This window comes from Stegodyphus dumicola, chromosome 10 (assembly GCF_044657685.1).
Source record: "Stegodyphus dumicola isolate Sdum_Otavi_A_Nest chromosome 10, ASM4465768v1".
Classification (NCBI taxonomy): Eukaryota; Metazoa; Arthropoda; class Arachnida; order Araneae; family Eresidae; genus Stegodyphus; species Stegodyphus dumicola.
In genome coordinates, this window is record NC_140777.1 from 27,314,735 (window position 1) to 27,328,135 (window position 13,401).

At 31.5% G+C, this 13,401-nt stretch overlaps 1 protein-coding gene across 1 annotated transcript in view; it reads left to right on the top strand.

Moving 5' to 3' along the window:
- Positions 1–13,401, top strand: part of LOC118185654 (alpha-2C adrenergic receptor-like) — a 643,792-nt gene that overhangs the window by 480,883 nt on the left and 149,508 nt on the right. The window contains exon 4 of the mRNA XM_085824822.1: positions 1,911–2,064. The gene's annotated coding sequence lies outside the window, so the exon portion shown is untranslated. The remainder of the gene's footprint in view (positions 1–1,910; positions 2,065–13,401) is intronic.

Here is a 13,401-nt window from a genome sequence, read left to right on the forward strand (position 1 = left end):
AGAGAGTGGTCAAAATATCTTGTTTTCTGGCGTTCTTTACAACGAAAAATTTACGTTTAATTTTTCTTCATCGTATACCATGAAGTATGCATCACATCAAGAAAGTAATCGAAATAGTCATCACAATACTTAGATTACTATGTAAAATACATAGACAAATAGATATTACTAATACATAAACATAAGAAAAGGTTTTTCTGCTAAGATCTGTTTTTTTTATAGAAACAACGTAATGTTAATTGCATGCTGCAAAATGAAACGATATTTCATGCAGAAAAGAATATGCCAAGAACAGATTTTCAGCAAGATAGTGATATATAACACAATTCAAAACTTCTGAAAGAGTATTTATCTCGTACAAAAACGGAAGTCTTTAACGGTGGTTAAAACATGACATAAATCCTATTATAACATTGGTGAAAAAAGTTGATGCAACTTACAATAATTTAACTTTTAAATATTTCCTTCAAAGATTAAACTTTAAATCTATTGCTTTAAACAAAATTAAGTTATTGATTCTAAGCCCCGGAGTTGAAATGATGTTTTGAAAAATATAAGATTTTTAATCTGCTTTTAAAATGAAATATTATTTTACTTGCTCTTAGTATAACATAGTGCACTTTTTGACGTCTGATCCATCATTACGAATTGTTTTCTTATTAATAAAAAAAAATTCACAAACTGTGCGTTTTGTTATATTTTTAGTTTTGTATAATATTTGCCAAGTTTTATTTTATACTGCAGAAAATTAATTAACATATTGAGGAGTTTTTGAAAAACGTGTATTTTTGAGGCAGACTCAGTTATAAAAAATTTTGATTAAGTTAAATTTTTATTTATAAAGAATAAAAAATAAAAAATTATATGTAACAACGATAAAAAGCATGGCACTGCTAAATTTAAAAAAAAAAAAAAAAAGTAAACTAAATTTTAAGAATAAGAAAGTCTAAATTTGTTTGCTAAATTCTGAATATAAGTATTTATTTTTTAAGAGTTCAAAGTTCTTTTTAAAACCAATGAAAGAGCTGCTTTTTTTTACCTTAAAACCTAAGAATTTAGCTTATCACACCGACATTTTTGACTGGTTTTATTTGATTATGGGAAAGCACTCCAGAACTATCTGCAGAAGGGGAAGGATACCTTCGTGAATGGCTCTTATTCAGATTACACATGAGAAAAACCACGAACATGCCCATGCAGTCAGTCCGTTCGCGGAATTCGAAACTCGGACCGAACTGCCAGTGTTTAGCGACTTTACCGCTGTTCATTGGTGGGGCCCATTTTTGGCCGGCCAGAAGATACAGGAACTACAGGAACTATTGTTTATTGTCATTTCGAAGATGCCTGCTAGTTTCTGGCCTCCCTAAATTAGTGAAACTCGCAAACGTACATATAATTTCTTTTTTAAATTTTCATATACACAAGAAATATTTATGCTTTTTTTGTGATTAAATTCTTTTCAAAGATCCGCATTTTATTACATTATTATTCATTATTTATTTATTTGGGATGAATGATATCAAAGCATGTAGTTCTCCCAGCTGCACAAAAGTAAAACTCAGACTGCGACAGCGGTGCATGACATTAATTGCCTGGTTTAAATATGTCGGTTTCTCTCTCTATTCTGATCCAATTTCATATAGAAAAAATAGATTTTAAGGAATAAAATTTAAACATGTAACAGATCATCATTTTTATGTCGGGATCAGTTGTATTTCCAATCATTAAAATGAATTTCAATTGTCAAGGTAAAATGTTCACTGTACATTAGATTCATATTACTAACAAAATAGATCATTTTCACATTGAGTGTTTCATTATGTTACATTGCTTTTGATGTTATCATAAATTCTTTATTTGAGAAGCATGTTAAATATTTCTTGTAGTAATTCGTTTTCTTGTTTCTGCAGGTAATGCATGAGTTCCCAAGAGAATCCATTGCACGTGGCCACTGGCCTAACATTTCTGAAAGTGCAGGAAAATGATAAAAAATTTGTACAGTATCCTTCTGAATAGACTCTAGATATAAAAGGCTCAATGGATTGTATGAGGAGCACAAGTTATGTTAGTCTCATCTAAAATATTTTATTGTTTTTACATCAAACATGATGTTTATCTTGTTTTCATTTGCAGCACTTTAACAATGGTTCTTAAACTTAAAATATGCATGATTTTGGATAGCTGAGTTCTTTGTATTATGTCCGTACTGCTAATATTTCATAAATAACATTAAGCAAAGTCACACGGAGATGCGAATAGCATAATCGTAAAGTAGCATCGGATAATAAATTTTGTATTATCCGATAACATATTTCGTTATTACCACATCGAAAGAGAAATTAGACTAATAGATCAATTTGACGTAAATGGAAACATTTGTCAACATAGCGTTTTTAATTTGAATAACTGATAGTATTGCAATAGTTATTGACTTGAGCACCAAAATATGATTCTTTGTTTAGAAATCGCACTTAATTTAGGAACTTCTGCAATGCATTTATTTTAATAAAAAATAGGTTCAAAGAAAATTATGGTTGATATTCTAATCGCTACTGTATTCTTTATAATACATATGAATGAATTATAATATGTTTATGAATTTACATATGTTTATGAATTTCTATTTAAAATTTCATTAATGTTAAAAACTGTGCAAATACTCTCAGAATTCTTTTCTTTTTCGCTAAATATTATAATTTTAAACGTAATAAGATAAAATTTGATGTCGATCTGATAATCTTGTCCATTTCTATTTATTCCAAGTTCTTTATTTCAGATTTTATGAATGATTCATAAAGGATAGTTTAAATTCTAGAATGTTCGTATAGCGATAGCATATCAGTCCTTAAAAGTTCCATTTAAAACTTATTTTATTTAAAATTGCATAATTTTCCAATATATTCTGTGTTTTCAAAAGAGCAGAGGAAACATGATAACAGTTTTGTTTTCACACTGTTTTTGATTATTTTGGCTTCTATGTGTGTTTGTTTATTAAAATCAGATCTTTACAATAATTTGAGTCATACTATCCAATCGACTATTTTGAAATTTTCAAAGCATGCATGTTTCTAATGAAAATGCATTAGTTTATAAAGACCTCTTAAAATGTGATATAGTAGATTTCTTTTAAATTTGGAACTGAATTTTCCCCATATATCTTTCCCGTATAAACCAGTAACTAACGAATTTCAAACTTTAACCATCGGACAGATGAAAAATAACTTCCAGTGCGAAGTGTTTTGGAGTATCGGATAAATTATCGAATTTAGGCGCTCTTTATTGCATTGAAAGGTTTTTCCGACTCTTTGTTGAGATTAATAATGGCGGACTTTTTCAGACATCTAATTTGCCGTTGTTAAATACGCACCGAAAATTTATCAGAAATATTTTCCAAAGAATGGATGCAATCTCACATCACTGGATGGAGACAAAGACTTAAAAGAAACATAACATCAAGATCTTCCTTGCCCCCTTCTACAGATTAGAATGAAAATAATGTCCCAATATTCAGAAGCAACGACTTCTTTTCTTCGTATTTCTTCTTTGGTCCAAAAATTTTTAAATAAATTGTATATAAAAGCTTTTCAAATACGTAATTTATTCAAAGGGACTAAAAAGGAAAAACAAATAATTGTTACAATATTTTTGGCCCGATGTGATTAAAAGGAAAGCCGTGGATTATTCGCAAAAGTTTTATAAGACATACGCATAATTTTAAGGAATATGGAAGGTGTTAGTATAGCATTAGCATAAGAGAGATTACAAATAAGTCACTTAAGTTTCTGTTGCACAATTTACTTCCAAACTCGGCACTATTGCCATTTCTATTATTTTATTTTTAGTCATTTATAACCGATAATATTATAATTCTTGAGAAAAATTTTTTTATTTTATTTCATTTAATTATTAAAAGGTACAATTTATGAAATCTACTTTTGTTTCATTTAATGAAACAGGTTATACGAAAAGTGTATTCCTAAAGATATATTTTTGTTGCTACTTCATTCATGACATTATGCGACGAACCTACGCATGGACACAGCGACGAACTAACGCATGGAAATCCAGCCGATAATCCCAGGTTCTTTAATGGTTCCGAAGACCTGATTATTGGAAATCCTAAAAACTTAAAAAGTGCATAACATAGTCATTTCAATAATACAAATTTTGAAATTATATATATATGAAAGCCAGTTTAAGGTGTACATTAAAAAATGGGATGCGCATTGGCATCTTTAGTTCAGCCGATGTTTAGGAACATATTCAGTTCAAAATAGTTTCTTAAGCGTATCTGATTAGCCTAAAGGTAATAGGGATTTTTACATCAGAAATTTCTAATTTAGTTTTTACGAAAGAGCATGCATATAAAGGCAAACTCAAATAAATGGGCATGATAGGTTAGTAAAAAGTCATACAGAATTTTACATTTCATGGAAAAGGTATTTTAGCTTAATATAAGAATTAAATTATAAATTTAAAATATGAATTAATATTTTAAGGTATTTATTTACTTAAATTGTATATAAATAAAAATTACCAATTTACCAATTATATATCAATAGAAATAAAAAATAAATACAATCTACAACACAAAAAATGACTCGCCAAGAAGGAGTTATCCTAGTGGGACGAAAATTCGTTAATGTGAGTTACATGTATTCAAAATAAAATGTTAACAGTATCACAGAAACTGAATTTTTTATTCAGAAAATACAGCTAAAAAAGAAAAAAAGTACTGCATTGACTTACTTCTGGACCTGATGCAAGCTGTTATCCGCCTGCGCACTTGACTTGTAAATTTGGTGGATTTGCATGCCATTGCCATGCGCATTAAGATTGACGAATTAGATCGACGCGATCTGGGGACGGCAGGAAACGCTTGTTTCTCAGAGCTCATAGCCCACCATCGAATGAACAGTAAAAGCCGCTAGCCGCTATACACTGGTGGTTCGGTCCGGCGTTTTAGCCGCGGTGAACAGACGTTTTCATGATTTTCTCCATGTGTAACGTGGATATAAGCCAGTTACCCTTAAAATGTCCTGCACATTGGATACCTCCCTTTCCGTGTAGTACCTAATAGCGGAGCACTTAATTAATAAACAAAACACATTCCAAACATGCTCTGTTGAAGTGAGATCTGGCTATCGCGTCGGCCAGAGAAGTGTTACAGAAGCACATAGGTAAGCAGTTGGAAGGCACGTCATGTGCGGCCAAACATTATCCTGTTGAAATGTAAGCGCAACGATCCGTGAAAAGAAGGATAACACTACGGGGCGTAGAATCTTGTCGACTTAAAGTCGTGCTGTAAGCATGTCAAGTATTGCAACCAAAAGGAGTCCGACTATACCCCATACCTTAACTCCTTGTTCTCGGTCTGTGTGCCGGATAGCAGGAAGCTGGGTTCCTATCACTGTCCTGAACATTTGCAGACACGTCTTCGCTGATAACTAGGGCTCATTCTGAAGCGGGATTCAGCGATGAAAACAATTCTTCTCCAGTCCCTCAGTGAGATCCCGGTTCGAATGTACCAGGCGTCCAGCAATTATACCTGGCGGTGTGAAACAGTGAGATACAGTCGATGGAATGACATCCGTGACCTCAGCTCTCGTTAACTGAATCGGTTATCAATGGTTGTTGTAGTCACTAATGTCCCAGTTATATGTCAGATTGTGATAAACACGCATCAGAGGATCTGAGCTCGACTGGACCATTAATCTGTGCTTGTGTTCTGTTGTCATTCCTGGTCGACCTCTACCTTCTTGATACTCTGTCCGGCCATTGTTCGCCCATTCCTTTTAACATCGTCGAATGGTAGCATCGATTTGAACTAAACGTCTAGCGATCCTGAGATTTGACTACCCTGTTTCCTTTAGTCTAATTGCTCATCATTTCTGAAACGGCAACATCTGCTCATACTGTTGGCGAACCAACCTGCGAGGCATCGTATACAGTCCACGTGGGTCAACGGAACCAAAGTCGCATGGACGTATGCCTTAGCATTGGAATGTTCTCTGTTTTTGCAGTATTCGGATGTTCCGTTGCAGTGCGGAGTTCCAGTTACTCAGTCGTGGGTCGCCAAAAATTAATAATTTGCATATTTTCTCGTTTTACGGAATTTCATACCATTTGGATAATTCCTTCTTAGTGCTTTGCATTTTATGTTATTAAGTTGATATATATATAGAGTTAGTTAATTTTTTATTCTTTCTCAGTTTTAATTCAAAGAATTAGTATTTAAGAAAGCATCTTCATTAATTGAGAAGAATTAGTATCTTAAAGAATAAGTATTTATAAAAGCATCTTCATTAATTCAAAGAACTAGTATTTAAGAAAGCATCTTCATTAATTCAAAGAATCAATATTTAAGAAAGCATCTTCATTAATTCAAAAATCATAACAAAAGTTTACAAAAACATTTATATATTTTTTACTTTTTTCTCTCCTTCTTTCATTTTCTAGCACAAAGAAATATGAAACAACGAATTTTGGTGCCTAATAATTTCATTATTTCTCTTGAAAATTCTCAAGACATCTTCCCTACCAAATAAGGTAAATTTAGGAGTTTGAATTTTCAAACAGCAGTATTCCGATACTTCATCTAAAAACAAAATATACTTGATTTTTTCTTAACTTTGGGTGGTCTTCAAAGCCAAACAAAACCAAAATTTCTTTAAACACGTAAGGAAACTTACTATGCCATATCTAGAGATTTTAACACACAAAGAGATAAACGGCTTGGCAAAATCATGGAATCGAAATTTATCTGAGTCTTCCATGATAAAAAAATTTCTTAAAGTCTGGAACAGAACTAAATCCTAACTTCTGCAATAAATTTGAAGTCCTGCAATTTGTTTTGACAGGAAATCTAGCTTGAAATTTATTACAAAACATTTATTCTTTATTCTTAAAACTGTTTTCAGAACTGATGAAGAATAAAGCTATGTATATGAAATCATTCTTTCTTATCTACTTCAATAAGTTTCCCTTCCAGCAGAACTGAGCTAATAGCACTGGCGAAACATAGTTAGGAAATTAGTTTTTGAACTTCCGTGGCCACAACATGCCTCGAAATGCTTATTAATTTTCATTTATTGTTATTTTTGTACTAATTAGAAATACCCACTTTGTATGAATGGTTTAAATGGTACAACTATTTTAGTCAATATTAATTCTCAACATAAGTTTGTAAGGTTTTATGCTTATAAAACCATTATCGTATTACTTTTATCTTTACTATCACGTCTAATTTTGTGGGCTCCCACTAGGATGAAAATTAGTTTATATAAGAACATATTTCTTTGAAATCAAAATAGAAATTTTGAGAGAAGTCTCTGTCTGTTTTCATATTATTTACGTCTGTTTTTTGCATTTCTCCAGTCAGTTTTTAGTCTTTTGCTAGACGTATTTGCTGGTGTGATTAGAGTATCTGAGTTTAGGCTTACAGTATGATTTTTGCCTTGCGGTGGTGGTGTATTTAATTATGGCAAAGCACACGAGGGCTATCTGCCTAAGGGAAGGGATGCCTTCGTGGAGGACTTTCTAAGGAAAACTGGCTCGTATACACGTTACACATGAAAACACCCATGCAGCCGTGAAAACCATGAAAACACCCATGCAGCCAGCCCGTTCGCGGGATTCGAACCTCGGACCGAAATACCAGTGTTTAGAGATTTTACCGCTCGGCCGCTGGTGGGCTTTTGCCTTGCGGGTTTTGTATTTTACTTCCTTTAGTTTTGTATTTTAGTTCCTTAGTTATGTTTGTAAATACCACAATAAAGGAAGGCCTATTTGGCTGTGTAATTTGTTAATTTTTAATAAAATGGTTTACTTTAAGACTTCTTCTCAAAAACTTTTCTGGAAGGTTAATAAGGCAGGCCAGTAAGTCTCATGACTGTCTAGGCGGATCCACGTAGACTGTCTACGTGGACGAAGTTACTTTGAAGTTCCCTGGATCTGTATACAATGTTATATGTTGTTTGAATATAAATGATTTATGTAGATCTTCTTGATAAACAGGCAAAATGAAGAGAAGCCTCTGAATATATGTAACAGCTGCAAGGACAGTAAACTAATAACAGTGAAGAATGCAGGAAATACAAAACTACAAAAGTGAAGCATGCACATGTAATCCTATTTGAAACATGGTAGAATACCACAAATATGGCCTCTAAAATGAAACATCATGAAGTGCGGAAAAGTTCCGACGTTGCAGAATTCACTGGGGAAAGTCGAAAACTCATGCAGGTTTTGCGTTTGTCAATGTGCTCATTTGAATTGAGTTAATTCGCTATTGCAATCTACTTTTATATTTTCCTTTTAAAATGAAACTGTGAGGGGTGGGAGCACGGGGATAAATTATTGTGATGCATTGAAAACTCTTTTTTTTTTTTTTTTTAAGTATTCTTATGCTTACGAGAACCCTTTGTGGAATCTTCTAAAACGTGTGCTATTCTTATTCAACAAGATTGCATACATTACACCATAATAAACTAGAAAGACACTAGAAATGTATACGGAAATATGATAAACAAAGATGAAAAGCAGATACTACGTAATGATAAATAAAGAAATTTAAAAGCAAATTATTTTTAAATATGTTAAAATGTAATGTAGTATATATCCAGAAAAAACATAGAACTCTTGTTTATTCTCTGTGTAACGTAGAAATGTGAAGTGAAAGCTTTAGTTACCTGTATCTCTTTTTAAGGCTGTTGATAAGCTGTATAATATGTTTGTGGAAAAAGGAAATATTTACCTGCTAATTAAAATTGAGGGTAGTAAAAACACAACAAACACAACATTTAATTTTATGGTTTAAGTGCGAAGGACGTGATATTTAATAAATAAAGGTAACACACAAAACGTTCAAAAAACGCGCCTTTGGGCGTAATATAAAATCTGAAAGCTTTCAGATTTTTTTAAATTAGTTTTAGTTCGTGCAACAGTAAACGAAATAGTACTGGACTACAATTCATGTAAAGAAGCGTTTAACATGAACTTATGGTGTGTCTTTTTTCATAGTCATGAATGAAAATGTCAAACGTTGTGCCTTTATGTTAAATAATGAAAGGTTCCTGCTTTTTAGAACAAGAATTAAGTTTCCAGTCATTGTGTTTGGGCAAGTTTTATATTTCCTTTCCACAACAGATTTCTGCGATAATGCTGGGTATTATGTAATTCAAAATGGTATGCCAGGATTTTGAAACAGAATTTTTTCTCACCAGAGTATGGATTTAGTGCACCTGTAGGATTCAAACTTGAAGTGTTTAGTTAATAAATGGAATAATTTGTAGTGTTTAATACCAAAATAATTAAATTATATAAATTCCGCGATCGAGAAAGGTGTAATGCATTGCGAAAAAACATTATCGAAAAGTTAAAAAAAATGTAAAAATAAATAAAAATTTTTAAAAATATCAGAAGAAGCGAAAACGTTATGATGAAGTAAGGGCAATGTTCAGTAAACGTATTGTTTTTGACATGTTTTTTCCGTTTTATTTTGCTACAGTGCTTTTGGTAATTGGGTTTTGCATATGTTTATTCCGAATTAAATATGGGATTAAATTTAAACATATTGTATTTTAATTTATTTTTCATTATAGATATAAATAGACATAACCCAAATTAAAATGAAAAATGAATACGTTTAAAGTCACCCTCTATTTAATTCGTAATAAACCGCATACGAAAACTAAAAGAACAGAAGTACAGTGGCAAATCAGTGTAGTACAGTAGCAATCATGTATAGAATCTCAAGAATCAGGGAGAGAAGCAAATCAAAACCCAAGAGGAAAACTGATATTTACATCTTTCGCTGCATCATCATCAGAGCGTTGGCGCAACGAAAGAAATAAAATAACCAGTTTCCGAACTGATTAGTGCGAAAATTAAAATTTAATATTTAAAAATAATCTTAACAAAACAATAACCTTTGAAAAACAATCAATTTCGTGAAGACGATGCGAAGAAAAATGTAAATATCGTTTTTCGTTTTTTTTTTTTTTTTTTTTTTTTTTTACATGTTTTGCCTCCTGTTTCTTAAGGCTTGCCACTGTACTTCTATTTATTTGCTTTTCGCATGTAGTTTATTCCGAATTGAATTTAGTTAAGATTGTAATGGGTTTTTAAAAGCAGTTTTTTTTTTTTTTTTTAATTTTGTTTTGCTTTATTATGACCACTTGTTGCTGCTATGAGCGCACAACTGAATTAGGTTTTGAACTGTTGTTTACTTTGTATTATGCTTTAATACACACACACACACATATATATATACGTAGAGAGAGAGAAAATTTAACTTTTTTATATATTTCCATAAAGTTAAATATCTTATTTTGATAGAATGCTTGCAAATGATATTTTTGATTATTCGTATACCTATATATCTGATCTGTTGATATTTTTCATTATCTGTATATCGGAATACTATGCATTTAGGTTGATCTTTCCTTGGAATTTTTCCTTTGGCTTTCCTTTATTTTTGAAAAAAATCTGATGCGTACACCATATGACTTCCTTGTACGGAATATTAAATTATAGCATTTTTTCTTGCATTTCGTTTACACTTATTAGATTGAATTAAACCTACTTCGCCGACAGCGCATAAACTACAATAGAATAAATGCATTCTTTAAAATTCACTTTGTTTACCATAGCGAAATTCTGGCGCTAGGTTCACTTAACAGTATTATATTTCGTTTATATTATAAATCAGAATGCACAAAATTAATATCATTTAAACAATTATTTAATCGTTGCCACATCTTCTATTCAAATACTATAATAAAGTTAGAACGATGTATAAAAGAAATTAAGCAAACAAAACAAAAAAAGAAACAGTTTTTCATAGACGATTGAGTATTTCTCATTCAATTAATTCAGTTCTCACTTCGCGACAAGGCAAAAATACAGAAAAACTGAAAATATCTGTATTAAAAATTACGAAGTAAATCTTAAACAATTATTTCCTTGAAAAAAGTCCAGAAAGGATTAAGCATGATTTAATTCGGAATAATAAATGAAGGCATTATCTTTGTTGTTGCGAAGCTAAGTTTCTCTAGATTGGCAACAAATCCGCTATCCTGCTGTTTCAAATGTAAACAAGAACAATGGCCGCCATCAAAAAAAAAAAAAAAATATTAGGCTTAGCGGCACTTAGACAATTATAAATTTTTTTATAATTCTAAACATATTGCATACAGATTTACTAATGGCATAAAAACCTTAACCGGAAGATAAGAACAACATTATTCAATCATTTTTAAAGCAAAAAATGTACAATTTACAAACATATAAGAGTAAAGAAACTGAGATCACTGAGCCGGGAACAGAGTGGATATATATATAAATATATTTATATACGTATGGTGCGGCCGATTGCAACCAAAATACGAGGTGCACGTCTACATGTTATAGCAGTCCTATATACAAAATTTTAACGTTCTGAGGCTACTCGTTTTTGAATTCTGCGAGATACGTACAGCCGTACGTACATACGTTCGTACAGACGCGACGAAAAATTCTCTTTAGAATTCATTTTAAAGCAGTTTTATAATTTTTTGGGAGGAAAAGTGTGTTTTATTCTGTCCTTACGTACAGATATCACGGAAATACATCGTTAAATTGCATTCGAAAGAGGTCAAATGGATATTTTGGTTGAAATATGTTGCCTGAAACCTTTCGCGATTACAATAGTTCCTTTTTACTTCTTATAAGGAAGAAAAAAGCATAAATCATGCATATAATTAGAAGGCAAATCGATCAAAATTCTCTTACTCTATGACCTTGACGTTTAATTAAGCTAAAAAATCTGATGCGCACACCACATGACTTCCCTGTGCGGAATATTAATTTATACGCATATTTTCTTGCATTTCATTTAAACTTCATGGATTGATTTAAATCTACTTCGTCGACAGCGCATAAACCACAATAGAATAAATGCATTCTTTAAAATTCACTATATTTGTTTAGCATAGCGACGCTGTGGCGCTAGGTTCACTTAATATTTCGTTCATACTATAACTCAGAATACACAAAATATATATCATTTGAAGAATTATCTAATCGAAGCGACATGTTCTGTTCAAATATTATAATAAAGCTAGAACGATATATAAAAGAAATTAAGCAAACAAAACAAAAAAGAAACAGTTTTTCGCAGACGATTTAGTATTTCTAATTGAATTAATTCAGTTCTTACTTCGCGACAAGGCAAAAATACATAAAATCTCAAAATATGTGTATTAAAAATTACGAAGTAAATCTTAAACACTTATTTCATCGAAAAAATTCCAGAAAGAACTAAATATGATTTAATTCGCAATAATAAATGAATGCGTTATCTTTGTTGTTGCATTAGTCTCTCTAGATTGGCAACAAATCTACTATTCTGCTGTTTCAAATGTTATGTCCGCTATGTTGTTTAAAACTTACTGCACTTAAACAGCTTTTAAATTGCTGTTAATTGTAGAAATATTGCTTCCAGATTTACTAAAGGCATAAAAACCTTAACAGGAAGATAAAACAACATAATTCAATCATTTTTAAAGCAAAAAATGTACAATTTACAAACATATAAGAGTAAAGAAACTGAGATCACTGAGCCGGGTAACAGAGTGGATATATATATATAAATATATTTATATACGTATGGTGCGGCCGATTGCAACCAAACTACGAGGTGCACATTTACATGTTATAGGAGTCCTATATACAAATTTTCAACGCTCTAAGGCTATTCGTTTTTGAGTTATGCGAGTTTGTGATACGTACGTACGTACCGACACCACGAAAAATTCTTTCAGAATTCATTTTAAATCAGTTTTAAAGTTTTTTTTTTTTTTTTTTTTTTTGGAGGAAAAGAGTCTTTTATTCTGTCTTTACGTACAGATGTCACGCAGAAAAATCATTAAATTGCATTCGATAGCGGTCAAAATGGATATTTTCGTTGAAATATGCTGCCTGAAACTTTTGTGATTACAATACTTCCCTTTTACTTCATACAAGGAAGTAAAAAAGTAAAAAGAAGTGCAGTTTGCATTCCTCTTGTGTGTAAGAAAGAGAGATTAGAAAATTTTAAAACAAAATTCAGGAATAGGAAGGTCAAGTAATACTTTTTTTACAAAATGAAAAATTTGTCCTTCGTTTCACTATGGAAAACGGTGGCATCTACAGACACACCATACTCAACATACGTAGTCGTGCATTTAAACGCAGGCAACTCGAAGCTGCAAGTAAAATGCTCGTTGTAACTTTGTTATTACATCCGATTTTCGAAATTGAATATTTACAGCCACTTCTTCATTCTATGAGTGACGTCTAGATACTTTTCTTTTCTTCATAATTCTTTTATAATTTGTTTCTTGTGTTTTAATAATGACTAAAGATTTCGTCATTGATAAT